Genomic DNA, 18301 nt, shown 5'->3' on the forward strand with positions numbered 1-18301 from the left:
CACACAGCTCTGCAGCTCTCCCCCAACGTGGTAGATCAGAACACAACCTGGTTCACCTCATGCCCTTGTATAAGCCCAAGTACAGCAACAACTAGCTATCACCAAGATAGTAAAGAAACGGTCTCCAGAAGCCAACAAGGCCTTGAAGGGTTGCTTTGAGGTTACTGACTGGAATGTGTTTTGTGAACCATATGGGGAGGACATTAATGGACGTACTGATTGCATCACTGGCGACATCAACTTCTTTGTGGTCACTGTAATACTATCAAGGACTGTTTGCTGCCTCCCTAACAACAAGACATGGGTCACCAGTGATCTAAAGGCTCTTCTCAACCACAACTAGGAGCCTTTTGATCAGGAGATGGGAGGAATTGATGGACCAAAATTGTCCAGAATCAAATACTCAGTGCAAATGGTCCCACTTTTGGATACTGCATTTGTGACTAAACTTTTTCTGATGACCAAAGCAGTATTTGAAAGTCAAAGACTGGGCACCACCTAAGAGGTAAGGATTAAAAAGTATTCGGAAGACTCAAAAAGTTTGATAGGCAACTTCATTGTGATAGGAGAAACCTATCTGCACAAAACCCAAGCCATGTCTTCCCACTGTGGATGTACCGTTGTGAGATCATTCACTGTGGGACGATTGTGAAAATCATAAATTCTGCCTCCAATCCAAATCTTTTTTCTAGCCAATATAAAAGTGATACATAACAATTAATGATTACAGGCAGAATCATACATGAAAATCAAGTAAATTAAAGATATATCAGCCAGGAAGTTGTTTACCATTTAGAGTTCTGTTCAATTGGCAAATGGAACAGAATGGATTGTGTAATTGCTTCTTTGAAAAAAATGCTGAATTATTCAAACTTAGGGCTTTATAAAGTTGTCATGACAAGAGATCTTGGGAATAAAATATAGCTGTTTTAAATCAGTAAATTATGACTAGGAAGACTACATAAGAAGTTGACTTCTGGAGAGATATATGGGTCCATGTATTCAAAAAATCCTTTTACTCTACTGTCAATATTCAAGATTATTTATTGCTATTCTTCAGTAAATGCGAGTAAAGGAGAATGAAAAGACTAATACTTCCAGAACCAATAGAGCATAAAGAAACATACTAAGCATAAAGAATGCAATAAAAAACACAAAAAAAATCACAATAAATATTGATATAAAAGCAATCCTCTCAACACAATGGCAAGTTATATACACAGAGTGATTGCATGTACACGAAGTGATGCTAAGTGATGTGTATGTAGTGTTGGTGGGGGGGGGGGGGCCATGGTGGGTGGAGATTTGCAACAGGCTAGTGGATGGAGCTCTTGAGCAGCCTGACATCTTGGGGAAGTAACTCTTTTAGAGCATAGTGGGCCTGGTGTAGATCCTTTATAGATATTTTAAATTATTTCCTAAAAGGCGTTAGGTGGATTCAATTTCATGTTCAAAGTGCAGTTCTGAAAGATTTGATGTTAAATTCTGAAAAATACTTTCTACAAATGTAAATAATTGCCTTTCATTTTACTCACGATCAAGTTAAGGAAATTTGCATCCTTCTCATAATGACTACTTGTATAGATGTTCAGTCTCATATTTCTCATGCGACTTTGTGTTTATTTCCTACAGAATTCCATTTGCTGTCGGAAGAGCTGGGATAACTGCTTACAGACTGGATGCATTTTGTCGATTGTCAGTATCTGGGCAAAACTTTAACTGCTTCGCAAATGAGTTCTTCTGGCGCAGCGTTTCACATGAGTTTTACAAAAAAGGACCATTGTCTTAAATTGAGCCTGCCCATTGTTCAATGAAAAGCAGCACATAATTTAATTCAAAAATTATTTAGTTTGAAGCTCTTTTGTTCACATGTATTTTGCAGCTTCAAGGCCTCGGTAGCCCACCATCACTGGAGAGACAAAGATTGTGACAATCAAAGTTCGAAGTAAATTTATTATGTAAGGACATATATGTCACCATATATAACCCCGAGATTCATTTTCATGTGGCCATACTCAATAAACCTATAGAATAATAACCAAGACTGAATCAACGAAAGACCATCCAACTAGGACGTTGAACCAGATATAGAACAGTCCAAATACAAAAAGAGGAAATAACAATAATAATAGATGTTCAGTCTCATATTTCTCATGTTATTTCTCATTTCTCATATTATAATAAATAAACAATAAATTTCAAGAAAATGAGATAAAGGGTCCTTGAATGTGAGTCCATTGGTTGTGGGAACATTTCAATTAAGGGACAAGTGAAGTTGAGTGAAGAAATCCCCTTTGGTTCAAGAGCCTGATGGTTGAGAAGTAATAATTGATTCTCATGGTGTGAGTTTTGAGCTCTTGCACCTTCTTCCTGTTAATGCAGAGAAAATAAATGGGGAAAGAAACAACCTTAAATATGATGGAAGAGTCATCTGAAGTATGATTATTGCAGATAACAAAATAAAGTCATTATTATTCATACGTTTATTATCAAAATATAGACACAACTCTGAGATTTGTCCTCCTGCAGGCAGCAACATAACAAAGACACAACATGGAACCAGTTCGCAGAAAACATCAAACACCCAACGTGTGAAAAGAGAACAAATTGCACAACTGGCGAAAAGCAAGTGAATAACACATAGAATATCAAACCTCAAACCAAGAGTCTAAGGGTATTCCATTTCGTTCAGTTCAGCTTCACACAGCTAGCTGACTGGAGGACGTAGAGCCAGTCTTTGCCGAAGCGCCCCAGTCTGCAGCAATCCACTCAAAAACGGTAAAAAAGAGAAAGCAGAATCCAGAGATACTGTATATGCAACATGAACCTCAAAGTTCTGCAAAACGAGTCCACAGTGACAAGCTACTATAATGATACTATAATTATCAAAGAAGGAAACAATAATACATTAACCAAGGCAGGACAGCTATAAAAAGGAAATAAGAGTTTGTTGATGGGAGTGTACGTGAGACATTAATGAATTAATTGCCAACCCTTTGTGCATCCTTTCTGATTTTCCATTCCAACGACAGCAATTACGTAAAAACGGATGATATAAAAATGACTTATTGCTTGTTTATTGTGCAATCCAAAGCAAATTTTGTTTCCATAAACGCATCTCAGATATTTCATAACATCAGTGAAAAAACTGTTTCACTCTTCTCTAACCTTAAGAAGTGGTGATGAGCCTGAGCTTAAAGACTGACACCAGCAGGAAGTAAGGTGAGATCTCCGAAGCAATGCACTACCCTGCAGGGTAACTCCTCATGCAGTAAAGAATTAAAATTAGAACCGTACACTTCTGCAAAATCTTAGAACCCTTTGACTATGAATTCAATTCAATGTATGGGAAAGCGTATGATTTTTGATCTGACTGCAGGAAAGTTTCTGCAAGGCCTTCTTTAGAAACTCTGGAGCAGCTCAGAAAATATCCATCATTAACCAATGCTCTAGGTATTTGCTGAACTTCCACTGAAGTTTTAGCTTATCATCCTGCACATTAATGCACTTCTAAACGTTGGCACTTAGTTTTGGTTTGACTCATTGAAGTCAGCTTATTTCTTTAAATATGATGTTAATGTGGATATATGTAGACAGATTTGAATTTACACAGCATTTTGAATTGTACACTGTTTTGATATGTGAAACAGTCCAACAGGATTAACGCACAGCAAGCTCTCACAAATGATGATGTGATAATAACCAGATAATCTGTTTTCACTGATCTTAAATAAAAGAAAATCTCCAAACATCTCAGAGATAGTTCCTACTTTTTTTTCCAGAACTTTGATGTTCTCATTTTTACCGTCCGGAAGGAGACACAGAAGCCTGATTCCCATTCCTATTCCAATATGTTGGTCCATGGCCTGCTCTTGTGCCACAATGAGGCCACCCTCAAAGTGAAAGGGCAACACCTTATATTTTGTTTGTGTAGCTTCTAACCTGATGGCATGAATATCAATTTCTCCTTTAGGTAATAAAATTCATCCCTCCCCTTCTCCTTCTATTCCCCACTCTGGCTTTTTAGCTCTTCCCACCTGCCTATCACCTCTCCCTGGGTCTCTCTATCCTTCCCCTTCTCCTATCAGATTCCTTTCTCTCCAGCTCTTTACCTTTCCCACTCACCCGGCTCTACCTATCACCTTCTAGCTCTCATTCTTCCCCTCCCCCACTTTTTATTCAGCTGTCTTCCCTCTTCCTTTCCAGTCTTGAAGAAGGATCATGGCCTGAAATGTTGACTGTTTATTCACTTCTGTAGATGCTGCCAGACTTGCTGAGTTTCTCCAGCATTTTGTGTGTGATACTTTTAGAATGTTGCATTTGATGAAAAGGATGAGGACACTGATTTATTTAATCTTTAGGAGAAAGGCTGCTTCGTCTCTAAAATTGAGGAAGTTCTATTGAATTTATTCATAAACATTTTGTTACCTTTTTATGAGAGTATTAGAATAAAAAAGGGCCTTGATTATTAACTGCCAGTATAGGGTTTATTGGCGAGATCAGTACAGATTTTAATCAGGGAGGAAAAGAGACTGGCAGCTTACTGCTACTGGTTTTTACACGATATCAGTACCATTTTTAAGAATGTTGTAGGGTTAAGACCATCTCATCTTGGTATTGCTCCATGAGATAAGATCCAGATCAATGCCATTTCAGCAGCTCTAAATTGTTTAAGCTTTTATCACTGTTAAATATCAGAGTCTTGCATTGCTGCACAGAGTTAAATGTTCACCTTGCACAAGCCTAGAAACAGCAGGCGGCAAGTGGCCAGCAAAGAGGGCAAAGTAGATGAGAGGCAAGTGAGCTAAAGTGAAAGAGAGAACTACCGGCTACCCAGCTCAGCACGGCTGAAATAGAGCAAAGCCAAGGACAGCCAGGAGGGGCAGAAATGAGTGAAATCTTGAGGGCCATGCACTTGGCTTGTATTTATAATCATACCTGACCACGTCTCTCAGAAGCAGTTGATAGGGCAGTTAAGAGGACATATGATGTGCATGCCTTCATTAGTCAGGGGACTGAGTTCAAGAGCTGCAAGGTCTTGTGAGGATAGGTTGAGTAAGTTGGGGCTTTTCTCTTTGGGCCAAAGGAGGATGAGAGGTGACTTGACAGAGTTGTACAAGATGATAAGAGGCATTGATTATGTAGAAAGCTAGAGACTTTTCCTCAGGGCTAACACAAGGGAGCATAATTCTAAGGTGTTGGAAGAAAGTATATGGGAGGTTGTCAGAGATAGGGTTTTTTTTTAAAAACACAGAGTTGTGGGTGTGTGGAACTTACTGCAGGGCATGGCAGTCGAGGCACCAGAGACATTTAAGAAACTGCGAGATAGGCACACGGATGATAGAAACATTAGGGCTCTGTAAGAGGGAGGAGTTAGGTTGATCTTAGAGTGGTTAAAAGGTTGGCACAACCTTGTGGGCTGAAGGGTCTGGGCTGTGCTGTAATGTTCTGTGTTCTAAACCCCAGGTGCATATAGTCCAATTACAATAACCTAGGTTATTACATCATTATTGCACTGTTTTTATTATATGCCTTTTAAAAGAGATTATTTTAACAGTGCAGGCTGTGATGTGTTGACGTACATTTTGTCAACTTTGTCTCCGGTGCTGTATAACCATCCACAAGCAGAATTCATTTGTCAGTAACTTTCAAGCTAAGCTGCAATACCCTGCAGAAGTCTTCTTCCGAAGGAATTTCAAGTATTTAGCATTTTAAAAATTATGGTTTAAAAACAAATACCATGCTTATCACAGCACTGTGTTGTTAGTTAGAATGATATCAGATAGCTAATCTTGTTCACTGTCACAGAGCCCTCTAGTGATTGACACTGAACAGCATAATAATGGCAAAACTAACAATATATAATGTGGTATCTTTGGTGAGACACTTCACTAGGTGGCCAGTGGTTCAGGCAAAACCACATTCCCTTTCACAAAGAAGGTCAGAAGTTCTCTGCCCAAGGTCATCTGCTTCTCTTAGTGAAACAATGAACTCATAGGTGTCACATCATGAGTGTATCCAACAACAAATAACAAAGACAGATATGTCAAACCGAACCATGCCTCCTGCTCAACATTCACAGAACATTGGTAATAAGTTGGAAACTAAACCTAGTATGTCTTTTGCAAAGAAGAGAGAATATGCAGATGCTGGAAATCTAAGCAAAGCACATGAAATGTTGGACGATCATCTATGCTAGACAGCATCTATGGAAATAAGTAAACAGTTGACATTTCTGTCAGGACGGTTGAGCAGGGACCCAATCACAGAGCAAGTACTGTGTGCACTGTAATATTTACTGAGTAGCAAATCCGGGGGGGGGGGGGGCAACAAAGTCAGCATCAAAGTTCAGGCAGAGATCAAAACATCCAGAGAAATCCAAAAACCAGAATCAGGAAACAGGCAGAGTCGATATTCAGATGGACAGAGTACAGATACGAATGCTGGAAAGGCTCAGAAAAATTCACTGGCACAGTCTGGCAACAAAGAGGTGAAAACACAGGACTGAAATACACTGAGCAATAAACAGAGAGGCAGATGATAGGTGGAGCACAATGAGACACAGGTGGCAGCAATACAGGTAATAATGAGAAACAGGTGAGAGACGGAGTACTCAGTGATACAGGGGCCGGAGTAGAACAGGAGCGGGGACAGGAGCACATGGCAATACAAAACCACAGACTGACAGCTAGGGGGAAACACACAAAAATGCAGAGTTCAACTGGAGGTACTGACAGTTTTGGGCAGAGACCCACGCTGCGTCACATTCTCATCCATGGATTTGCTTTAGTGTGTTGCTAAAAAACCAAATTAAGCAATATTCTCCACAAACTATTTTATAAACTTAAAATCTCTACAATTCCATGTCAGAAATGCATGCATATACTAAATACTGTTTGTCAAACAACAATAATGTATTCTTATTAAATGGTGTGAAATTTGACCTGACACTGGGATGTGATTTCCGGTGCGGGTGGTATATAAAGTATATTTTGATAAACAGATTTAATTTCAACAAGCCAGGTGCATGGTAGGAAGCTTTCCTCCTTCAAGTCATCCTGCAAGATTCGTTTCTGATATAACAGATATGATCACAGTGGAACAGAAGCTAACGTGTGTATGTCGACAACTGATACAAGTATAATTCTAGTAAAGGCCACAGGAGAATCAGTCCTGCTGATCTAATAAATAGAAGGAAAATCCCTTCACAGGACACTCACCCATCAGCTCGCAATCACTCAGAGCACGCTGAATGGAGATACCTAAGCCTCATGGCAGTCAGATTTTGCATGAAGCTATTACCTTTGCATTTACAGTGTATTAACCTGTCAGTAAAAAAACTAAACAGAGACTTAAGATTGTTCAAGATTGTATTACAAGTCTGTAATAAGCTGGGGAGGGTTTGATGACACAATAAACAGTGTGAGAAATGCTTGAGTGATTTGAACTGTCAGCTGACCTCTGTGAGTGTTAGACCTTCAGTCACCCTCACGCTTTGCTTGTGGTTATTTAGATGTTCTCGTTTGGATTTTGTGGTCTGATCTTATACCTTGCGATACTGTGAAACATTTCTCTGGAGACTAGCTGCAGCAGAATAAACCAATGTGGAAAGACGATACAATGAATAATGGTAACCCTCCAGGAGTCCCCAACATTTTTTAATTCCATGCACCATTAAGCAAGGGGACCATGGACCCCGTTGGGAGCCCCTGCTTTATACAAGTATTTTCAAAATTGCCCTTTAAAAATTATAATTATTGAATCCAAGTGTTAAATTTAGTGAGCTGAAAATTAACCAATTGTTAGTTCTCAGCTCACTAAATTTAATATTTGATTGAAATAATTTTAACATTTTAGTTATAAAAAAAGGAAACAGACTTACAATCCAGTCAAGAAATCGTGCACTTTCATGGCAAACTGATGCTGCTGCCTCACAACGTCAGTGACCCAGGTTCAATATAGACCTCCAGTGCTATTGTGTGAAATTTGAACGTCCTCCCAGTGACTACACGAGTTGCCAATGGATACCCTGGTATCCTCCACATCCCAAGGAAGTGTGGATTGGTAGGAGGCCAAACAGTACTGAACATAAGCAAAGTGCCACTGTCCCTGCCCATCAGAGATAGAGAGACTGCTATCTCATGTCTTCAGTTTGACAAAATTGAAGCTTCACATCCTCATCTCCTCCAAATGGGTGTAGCCACGCCAACTGTGAATCACAAGGAACCTCACTATCTGGGACATACGCTCTTCTCATTTCTACCATTAGGAAGGAGGTGTAAGAGTCTGAAGACGCATACTCAGTGTTTTAGGAACGGGCTCTTCCCCTCTGTCATCAGATTTTTGGATGGCATGGTAATTTTTGGGCAGCACAATGCTTTACAGTGCAGGACACCTGGGTTCAATTCCAGCTGCCGCCTGTAAGGAGTTTGTACGTTCTCCCCGTTACCATATGGGTTTCCTCTGGGTGCTCTGGTTTCCTCTCACTGTCCAAAGACATACCGGTTGGTAGGATAATCAGGCATTGTAAATTGTCCCTTGATTAGGCTAGGATTAAATCGGAGATTGCTGGGTGGCGCGGATCAAAGGGCCCTGCTGTATCTCAATAAATTAAAAATAAAGTTCTGAACAGTCCACGAACTCATGAATATTACCTCACTATTCCTCTTCTGCATGATTTATTTATTTTATATTTTAACTTTTTGTTTGTCCTGCACTTGTTTGTCTTCCCCTCTGTCATCAGATTTCTGGGCGGCACGGTAGTGTAGTGGTTAGCACAACGCTTTACGGTACAGGAGGCCTGGGTTCCTTTCCTGCTGCCGCCTGTAAGGAGTTTGTTACTGTCATGGCGTATGTGAGTGATAATAAACCTGATTCTGAACTAGGCTCTTGAACATGGACAGACGTCTTGATGTCTCTGTTAGAGACATGGGCTTTGGTGGTTCAAGATGAAGCAGGGTAGGTGGTGGGGGTACGGGAATGGATTTCAATCCTGAGTTTGATCGACAAAAAGGGGAACGATAGAAGTTCAGTATCAAAGATGTAATGAGCTGACTGTGCTGACTCATTGGGTAGACATTTTGTCCTGGTTGTTTGGGCCAAGCACACATTTTGTAACCTGCATCTGAAATTCTGTCCCAGTGAATGGAGCTGAACTTCAACATCATACGTTTAACACAAGTGTCTAAGGAGGATCTTAAACTCCACATTCTCCACGAAACAGTGAGTCGATTTGAAATATTTGCAGATTAATTTTACAGACCACTGCAATAAGATCTTCCACCACGTAATTGCCTTCCTCATGGAATCTTGACGATCTTATCATTTGACGCAGCCTCTGATTGTGGCTGGGTAAACCAGAAATGCCAGCATTTCTGCTGTCCATGATAACAGGTATCTTGGCTGTAACATAGCAAATGTGTCACTGATCTGCCAACATGCACTGCTCTCCCACAGAGAGGAGATAGTAACTCTGAGCCAGTGCAACGATAGAACTAACCTTTCAGCTAACGGGGGAATTTTTGGAATGTGGAGTAGCAAAAGGATCCAGTGGCCTTGTAGGCTCCATACCAGCTTTTGCTTTGTGCTCTTTCTCTTCTTCTTTGGAATCAATATGAAGGTTGCTCTTCGTTGTACCATTGTTCCCGCTCATTCTTGTTGCTGTTGTGACAGAGATATATCAAGGTCCTAGTTTGAATCCATCTGTTCCCGATGTTATGCATCCATGTTCAGCAGATTAGAAGACTTTCCAGATATTTTCAACAGTATGAAAGAGACCAGAGGCAAAGTATTTGAAAGAGGTTGTAACAGTATTGGCCGCTTGTCCATTAGAGGGCATATGTTCTCTTGGAGGACATGAGGGCATTTTTATATACTTATTGTAATTTATAGTGTATTTTATGTAGTGTACTGCTGCCTCAAGCCAAACACTTTCATGAGCAACACACACAAAGTGCTGGAGGAACTCAGCAGGCTAGGCAGCATGTGTGGAAAAGAACACAGACGACGTTTCCATAGACGCCATAGGTGCTGCCTGGCCTGCTAAGTTTTATGTGTATTGCTCAGATTTCCAGCATCCACAGCTTTTTTTTTTCTTGTTTGTGAAAGATTTTCATGACCTCTGTCAGAAATAATAGAGCTGATTCTAATCCAGATTCCGATACGTTCTTCTAAGACGTTACTGCTATCCGGAAAAACTTTGTGTGACCATTTCAGTCTTCAGAATCGTTGCTTCTCTAAGAGGTCAAAGAAGCCAAATCTCAGTCTGTGGATCTTAATGTGAACTTTTCTGAAGACTTTGGCCTTTCTTTTCCTCATCTCTCACTTGCTCGCTTCTTTGTCATACAAGTTCCTTTCTCTCTTCTGTGTCTTTTTGTCCTTCTAAAACTGATAGAAACATAGAAACATAGAAAACCTACAGCACAATACAGGCCCTTCGGCCCACAAAGCTGTGCTGAACATGTCCTTACCTTAGAACTACCTAGTCTTACCCATAGCCCTCTATGTTTCTAAGCTCCATGTAGCCATCCAGGAGTCTCTTAAAAGACCCTATCGTTCCCACCTCCACTACTGCCGCCGACAGCCCATTTCACACACTCAATGCTCTCTAAGTAAAAAACTTACCCCTGACATCTCCTCTGTACCTACTTCCAAGCACCTTAAAACTGTGCCCTCTCATGCTAGCCATTTCAGCCCTGGGAAAAAGCCTCTGACTATTCACATGATCAATGCCTCTCATTGTGCACCTCTATCAGGTCACCTCTCATCCTCCGTCGATCTGGGGAAAAAAGACTTGAGTTCACTCAACCTATTCTCATAAGGCATGCTCCCCAATCCAGGCAACCTCCTTGTGAATCTCCCCTGCACCCTTTCTATGGTTTCCACATCCTTCCAGTAGTGAGGCGACCAGAACTGAGCACAATATTCCAAGTGGGGTCTGATCAGGATCCTATATAGTTGCAACATTACCTCTCAGCTCTTATATAGTCTCTCTTTTTCTGGTTTAACCTATGCACCATTTGAAGAACTATCAGTAATAGTGTCCCTTCTCTTAAAATAATGATTCTTGCAAAGGAAGAATGGTAGAAATTAACTCTGCTCTCCAAGTGAGTATGACAGTTCGTTTACTATTACAATAATGAAGTTAACACACTTAAAATATGTGGTTTAGCCTCAGAATTAAACCAACAACCCCAGATGTAAAAAAACATGAGTATTTCCAACAAAATGCAGTGGGATTTTAACCAAAGGATTTCTGACTGAAAGCTCTATATTTGCAACTTCCTTGTTAGAAGAACTTTGCAAGATCTTGTTAGACTGGAACATACTTGTTAATTTGTGCTTTTTATATCAGGTCTTCAAATGTAAAACAAGAGTGACCTGCACAACTTTCCAACCAGTAACTGAGTTTTCAACATGTGATTCTACTGGGTGAGGGTTGGTACCAGGACCATTAATCTATCACAATATCCCTTCTGAGTTCAAACTTAGAACTTTCATTGAAAGATTATGCTGATGTGTGTATGATTGAGTGAGTTGAGAAAGAGAAAGGGGGGGAAGAGAGGAAGGGAGAGAGAGAAAAGGGGGGATAAGAGAGAGGGATGGAGAGGGGGAGAGAAAAAAGAGAGAGAAAGGGAGGGTGGGAGGGGAGAGAGGGAGAGAGAGGGGAAAAAGTTCGAGAGAAATTGCTGAAGCAGTATAAAGATATCATTTATCAGAATGCAGTCAGCAGAACTGCTCCATGTTTTGTAAGTGAATTGTCTAACAATGTATATTTCTGCTGTATTTGAAAGCTGAAATGGATCAAAACAACCTGATATACAAAAACAACTCTCAGTCTTATCAGATGAAACGTTCAAGCATGTTCCTTTGCTAAGTTGTTACATATGGCCAAAGTTAATTTAAAAGAACAAATGTCATTACCTTATTTAAAAACAACTGATTGTTGCTCAATCAAGTAGATATTGTCCATGAATCAATGTCTCTCATTGCCACGAAATCATGTGCAATTCACTAGGATTACACAATAGTTGTTCAATTTCTCAACAGTCTATTAGAAGTTAACTCTCATTAATATCCAACTGTCAATGTCAGTGATGCACCATCAATAACTCTCTCTGAGACGTAAAGGCGAGATATCAGCTTTTATTGACTGGAAGAAGGAACAAGCAGTGAGTGACCACCATACTACATCCTGGAGACTGAGAGGCCGGGCTCAGACCTCAATGGCCTTTATACAGGGGTCTGTGGGAGGAGTCACAGGAGCAGTCAGCAGGGTCTGTGGGAGGAGCCACAGGAGCAGTCAGCAGGGTCTGTGGGAGGAGCCACAGGAGCAGTCAGCAGGGGTCTGTGGGAGGAGCCACAGGAGCAGTCAGCAGGGGGTCTGTGGGAGGAGCCACAGGAGCAGTCAGCAGGGGGTCTGTGGGAGGAGCCACAGGAGCAGTCAGCAGGGGGTCTGTGGGAGGAGCCACAGGAGCAGTCAGCAGGGGGTCTGTGGGAGGAGCCACAGGAGCAGTCAGCAGGGGGTCTGTGGGAGGAGCCACAGGAGCAGTCAGCAGGGGTCTGTGGGAGGAGCCACAGGAGCAGTCAGCAGGGGTCTGTGGGAGGAGCCACAGGAGCAGTCAGCAGGGGGTCTGTGGGAGGAGCCACAGGAGCAGTCAGCAGGGGTCTGTGGGAGGAGCCACAGGAGCAGTCAGCAGGGGTCTGTGGGAGGAGCCACAGGAGCAGTCAGCAGGGGGTCTGTGGGAGGAGCCACAGGAGCAGTCAGCAGGGGTCTGTGGGAGGAGCCACAGGAGCAGTCAGCAGGGGTCTGTGGGAGGAGCCACAGGAGCAGTCAGCAGGGGGTCTGTGGGAGGAGCCACAGGAGCAGTCAGCAGGGGTCTGTGGGAGGAGCCACAGGAGCAGTCAGCAGGGGTCTGTGGGAGGAGCCACAGGAGCAGTCAGCAGGGGGTCTGTGGGAGGAGCCACAGGAGCAGTCAGCAGGGGTCTGTGGGAGGAGCCACAGGAGCAGTCAGCAGGGGGTCTGTGGGAGGAGCCACAGGAGCAGTCAGCAGGGGGTCTGTGGGAGGAGCCACAGGAGCAGTCAGCAGGGGGTCTGTGGGAGGAGCCACAGGAGCAGTCAGCAGGGGGTCTGTGGGCGGAGCCACAGGAGCAGTCAGCAGGAAGTCTGTGGGAGGAGCCACAGGAGCAGTCAGCAGGGTCTGTGGGAGGAGCCACAGGAGCAGTCAGCAGGGGTCTGTGGGAGGAGCCACAGGAGCAGTCAGTGGGGGTCTGTGGGAGGAGCCACAGGAGCTGTCAGCGGGGGGTCTGTGGGAGGAGCCACAGGAGCAGTCAGCGGGGGGTCTGTGGGAGGAGCCACAGGAGCAGTCAGCAGGGTCTGTGGGAGGAGCCACAGGAGCAGTCAGCGGGGGGTCTGTGGGAGGAGCCACAGGAGCAGTCAGCGGGGGTCTGTGGGAGGAGCCACAGGAGCAGTCAGCGGGGGTCTGTGGGAGGAGCCACAGGAGCAGTCAGACAGGGGTCTGTGGGAGGAGCCACAGGAGCAGTCAGCAGGGGGTCTGTGGGAGGAGCCACAGGAGCAGTCAGCAGGGGGTCTGTGGGAGGAGCCACAGGAGCAGTCAGCAGGGGGTCTGTGGGAGGAGCCACAGGAGCAGTCAGCAGGGGGTCTGTGGGAGGAGCCACAGGAGCAGTCAGCAGGGGGTCTGTGGGCGGAGCCACAGGAGCAGTCAGCAGGAAGTCTGTGGGAGGAGCCACAGGAGCAGTCAGCAGGGGGTCTGTGGGAGGAGTCACAGGAGCAGTCAGCAGGGGGTCTGTGGGAGGAGCCACAGGAGCAGTCAGCGGGGGGTCTGTGGGAGGAGCCACAGGAGCAGTCAGCAGGGGGTCTGTGGGAGGAGCCACAGGAGCAGTCAGCAGGGGGTCTGTGGGAGGAGCCACAGGAGCAGTCAGCAGGGGGTCTGTGGGAGGAGCCACAGGAGCAGTCAGCAGGGGGTCTGTGGGAGGAGCCACAGGAACAGTCAGCGGGGGGTCTGTGGGAGGAGCCACAGGAGCAATCAGCAGGGGGTCTGTGGGAGGAGTCACAGGAGCAGTCAGCAGGGGGTCTGTGGGAGGAGCCACAGGAGCAGTCAGCAGGGGGTCTGTGGGAGGAGCCACAGGAGCAGTCAGCAGGGGGTCTGTGGGAGGAGCCACAGGAGCAGTCAGCAGGGGGTCTGTGGGAGGAGCCACAGGAACAGTCAGCGGGGGGTCTGTGGGAGGAGCCACAGGAGCAATCAGCAGGGGGTCTGTGGGAGGAGTCACAGGAGCAGTCAGCAGGGGTCTGTGGGAGGAGTCACAGGAGCAGTCAGCAGGGGGTCTGTGGGAGGAGCCACAGGAGCAGTCAGCAGGGGGTCTGTGGGAGGAGCCACAGGAGCAGTCAGCAGGGGGTCTGTGGGAGGAGCCACAGGAGCAGTCAGCAGGGGGTCTGTGGGAGGAGCCACAGGAGCAGTCAGCAGGGGGTCTGTGGGAGGAGCCACAGGAGCAGTCAGCAGGGGGTCTGTGGGAGGAGCCACAGGAACAGTCAGCAGGGGGTCTGTGGGAGGAGTCACAGGAGCAGTCAGCAGGGGGTCAGTGGGAGGAGTCACAGGAGCAGTCAGCAGGGGGTCTGTGGGAGGAGCCACAGGAGCAGTCAGCAGGGGGTCTGTGGGAGGAGCCACAGGAACAGTCAGCGGGGGGTCTGTGGGAGGAGCCACAGGAGCAGTCAGCAGGGGGTCTGTGGGAGGAGTCACAGGAGCAGTCAGCAGGGGGTCAGTGGGAGGAGCCACAGGAGCAGTCAGCGGGGGGGGGGTCAGTGGGAGGAGCCACAGGAGCAGTCAGCGGGGGGTCTGTGGGAGGAGCCACAGGAACAGTCAGCGGGGGGTCTGTGGGAGGAGCCACAGGAACAGTCAGCGGGGGGTCTGTGGGAGGAGCCACAGGAGCAGTCAGCGGGGGTCTGTGGGAGGAGCCACAGGAGCAGTCAGCGGGGGGGGTCAGTGGGAGGAGCCACAGGAGCAGTCAGTGGGGGTCTGTGGGAGGAGCCACAGGAGCAGTCAGCAGGGGTCAGTGGGAGGAGCCACAGGAGCAGTCAGCGGGGGTCTGTGGGAGGAGCCACAGGAGCAGTCAGCAGGGGTCTGTGGGAGGAGCCACAGGAGCAGTCAGCAGGGGGCGTGTCCAGACAGGTATATGTAGTTCACCACATTCACCCCCCCCCCCCCTTTGTTTTAAAAGAGAGTCCCCATGGGGCGAAGTTCCTGACAAGTATATTTACAGGTTAAGTCTATCAGGTGGTCGAATCTGTCGCTGCGATCTACGTAGCACCGGCTGTGATTGCACAGGTGCCGGAGGTGGTGATTGCACAGGTGCCGGTGGTGGTGATTGTACTGGTGCTGGTGATGGTGATTGCACAGGTGCCGATGGTGGTGATTGCACAGGTGCCAGTGGTGGTGATTGCACAGGTGCTGGTGATGGTGATTGCACAGGTGCCAGTGGTGGTGATTGCACAGGTGCCGGTGGTGATTGCACAGGTGCCGGTGGTGGTGATTGCACAGGTGCCGGTGATGGTGATTGCACAGGTGCCGGTGGTGGTGATTGCACAGGAGCCGGTGGTAGTGATTGCACAGATGCCAGTGGTGGTGATTGCACAGGTGCCGGTGGTGATTGCACAGATGCCGGAGGTGGTGATTGCACAGGTGCTGGTGATGGTGATTGCACAGGTGCCGGTGCTGGTGATTGCACAGATGCCGGTGGTGGCGATTGCACAGGTGCCGGTGGTGGTGATTGCACAGGTGCCGGAGGTGGTGATTGCACAGGTGCCGGTGGTGGTGATTGCACAGGTGCCGGTGATGGTGATTGCACAGGTGCCGGTGATGGTGATTGCACAGGTGCCGGTGCTGGTGATTGCACAGATGCCGGTGGTGGTGATTGCACAGGTGCCGGTGGTGGTGATTGCACAGGTGCCGGTGATGGTGATTGCACAGGTGCCGGTGCTGGTGATTGCACAGGTGCCGGTGGTGGTGATTGCACAGATGCCGGTGGTGGTGATTGCACAGGTGCCGGTGGTGGTGATTGCACAGATGCCGGTGGTGGTGATTGCACAGATGCCGGTGGTGGTGATTGCACAGGAGCCGGTGGTGGTGATTGTACAGGAGCCGGTGGTGGTGATTGCACAGATGCCGGTGGTGGTGATTGCACAGGTGCCGGTGGTGGTGATTGCACAGGTGCCGGTGCTGGTGATTGCACAGGAGCCGGTGGTGGTGATTGCACAGGTGCCGGTGGTGGTGATTGCACAGATGCCGGTGGTGGTGATTGCACAGATGCCGGTGGTGGTGATTGCACAGGTGCCGGTGGTGGTGATTGCACAGGTGCCGGTGCTGGTGATTGCACAGGAGCCGGTGGTGGTGATTGCACAGGTGCCGGTGGTGGTGATTGCACAGATGCCGGTGGTGGTGATTGCACAGATGCCGGTGGTGGTGATTGCACAGGTGCGGGTGGTGGTGATTGCACAGGAGCCGGTGATGGTGATTGCACAGGTGCCGGTGGTGGTGATTGCACAGATGCCGGTGGTGGTGATTGCACAGATGCCGGTGGTGGTGATTGCACAGGTGCGGGTGGTGGTGATTGCACAGGAGCCGGTGGTGGTGATTGCACAGGTGCTGGTGGTGATTGCACAGGTGCCGGTGGTGGTGATTGCACAGATGCCGGTGGTGGTGATTGCACAGGTGCGGGTGGTGGTGATTGCACAGGAGCCGGTGATGGTGATTGCACAGGTGTCGGTGGTGGCGATTACACAGGTGCCGGTGGTGGTGATTGCACAGGTGCCGGTGGTGGTGATTGCACAGGTGCCGGTGGTGATTGCACAGGTGCCGGTGGTGGTGATTGCACAGATGCCGGTGGTGATTGCACAGGTGCCGGTGGTGGTGATTGCGCAGATGCCGGTGGTGGTGATTGCACAGGTGCCGGTGGTGATTGCACAGGAGCCGGTGGTGATTGCACAGGTGCCGGTGGTGATTGCGCAGGTGCCGGTGGTGATTGCACAGGTGCCGGTGGTGGTGATTGCACAGATGCCGGTGGTGATTGCACAGGTGCCGGTGGTGGTGATTGTACAGGTGCCGGTGGTGATTGCACAGGTGCCGGTGGTGATTGCACCAGAGACGGAGGTTGTGCTGGTTCTGGCCTAACTGGAGGTGTCAGCCCACTAGGCGTCAGTGATCCCTCATGCGTGTACGAGGTGCCTGGTATATGAGTGTCGTGAGGAGTCTGTGCTGGGCACGGTGTGCGCGGTGTCACCTCGGGTACAGGGTTCATAGTTACTGTGGAGTGTACGGGGTAGTGGTCTGCTGCTCCTGCAGGCGCCAGGTCACGGACGGAGACCGTGTCCTCCCGCCCATCAGGTAAGACCACGTAGGCATACTGGGGGTTCGCATGTAGAAGGTGAACCCTCTCGACCAGCGGGGAGTATTTATTGCTCCTCACATGTTTCCAGAGCAGCACTGGCCCTGGGGACGTCAGCCAAGCTGGTAGGGTGGTCCCAGTGGCAGACTTCCTGGGAAAAGAGAATAGGTGTTCGTGAGGGGTGGCATTGGTGGACGTACATAACAGGGAGCGGATAGAGTGGAGTGCCTCAGGGAGGACCTCCTGCCATCGAGAGACCAGCAACCCTTTTGACCTAAGGGCTAAAAGTGTGGCCTTCCACACTGTGGCATTCTCCCTCTCCACCTGTCCATTCCCCCGGGGATTGTAACTCGTGGTCCGACTAGTAGCAATGCCCCGAGCTAGCAGGTACCGGCGCAGCTCGTCACTCATAAAGGAGGACCCTCTATCACTGTGGACATAGCAGGGATATCCGAACAGAGTGAAGAGCTGGCACAGGGCTTTTATGACGGACATGGTAGTGGTGTTGGGGCAGGGGATGGCAAAGGGGAACCGCGAGTACTCATTGATAATATTAAGAAAATAGACATTGCGGTTGGTGGAGGGAAGGGGGCCCTTAAAGTCAACACTCAGTCACTCAAAGGGGCGGGTGGCCTTGACAAGTTGCGCCTTTTCAGGACGGTAGAAGAGCAGTTTGCACTCAGCGCAGACTTGGCAGTCCCTGGTCATCGTCCTGATGTCCTCCAGGGAGTACGGCAGGTTCCGGGCTTTCACGAAATGGTAAAATCTGGTGACCCCCGGATGGCAAAGATGTGCATGGAGCGCATATAGCTGGTCGAGCTGTGCGCTAGCACACGCTCCCCGGGATAGGGCATCAGGGGGCTCATTGAGCCTTCCAGGCTGGTACAGGATATCATAGTTGTAG

Source organism: Hemitrygon akajei, chromosome 9 (genome assembly GCF_048418815.1).
Source record: "Hemitrygon akajei chromosome 9, sHemAka1.3, whole genome shotgun sequence".
Taxonomy (NCBI): domain Eukaryota; kingdom Metazoa; phylum Chordata; class Chondrichthyes; order Myliobatiformes; family Dasyatidae; genus Hemitrygon; species Hemitrygon akajei.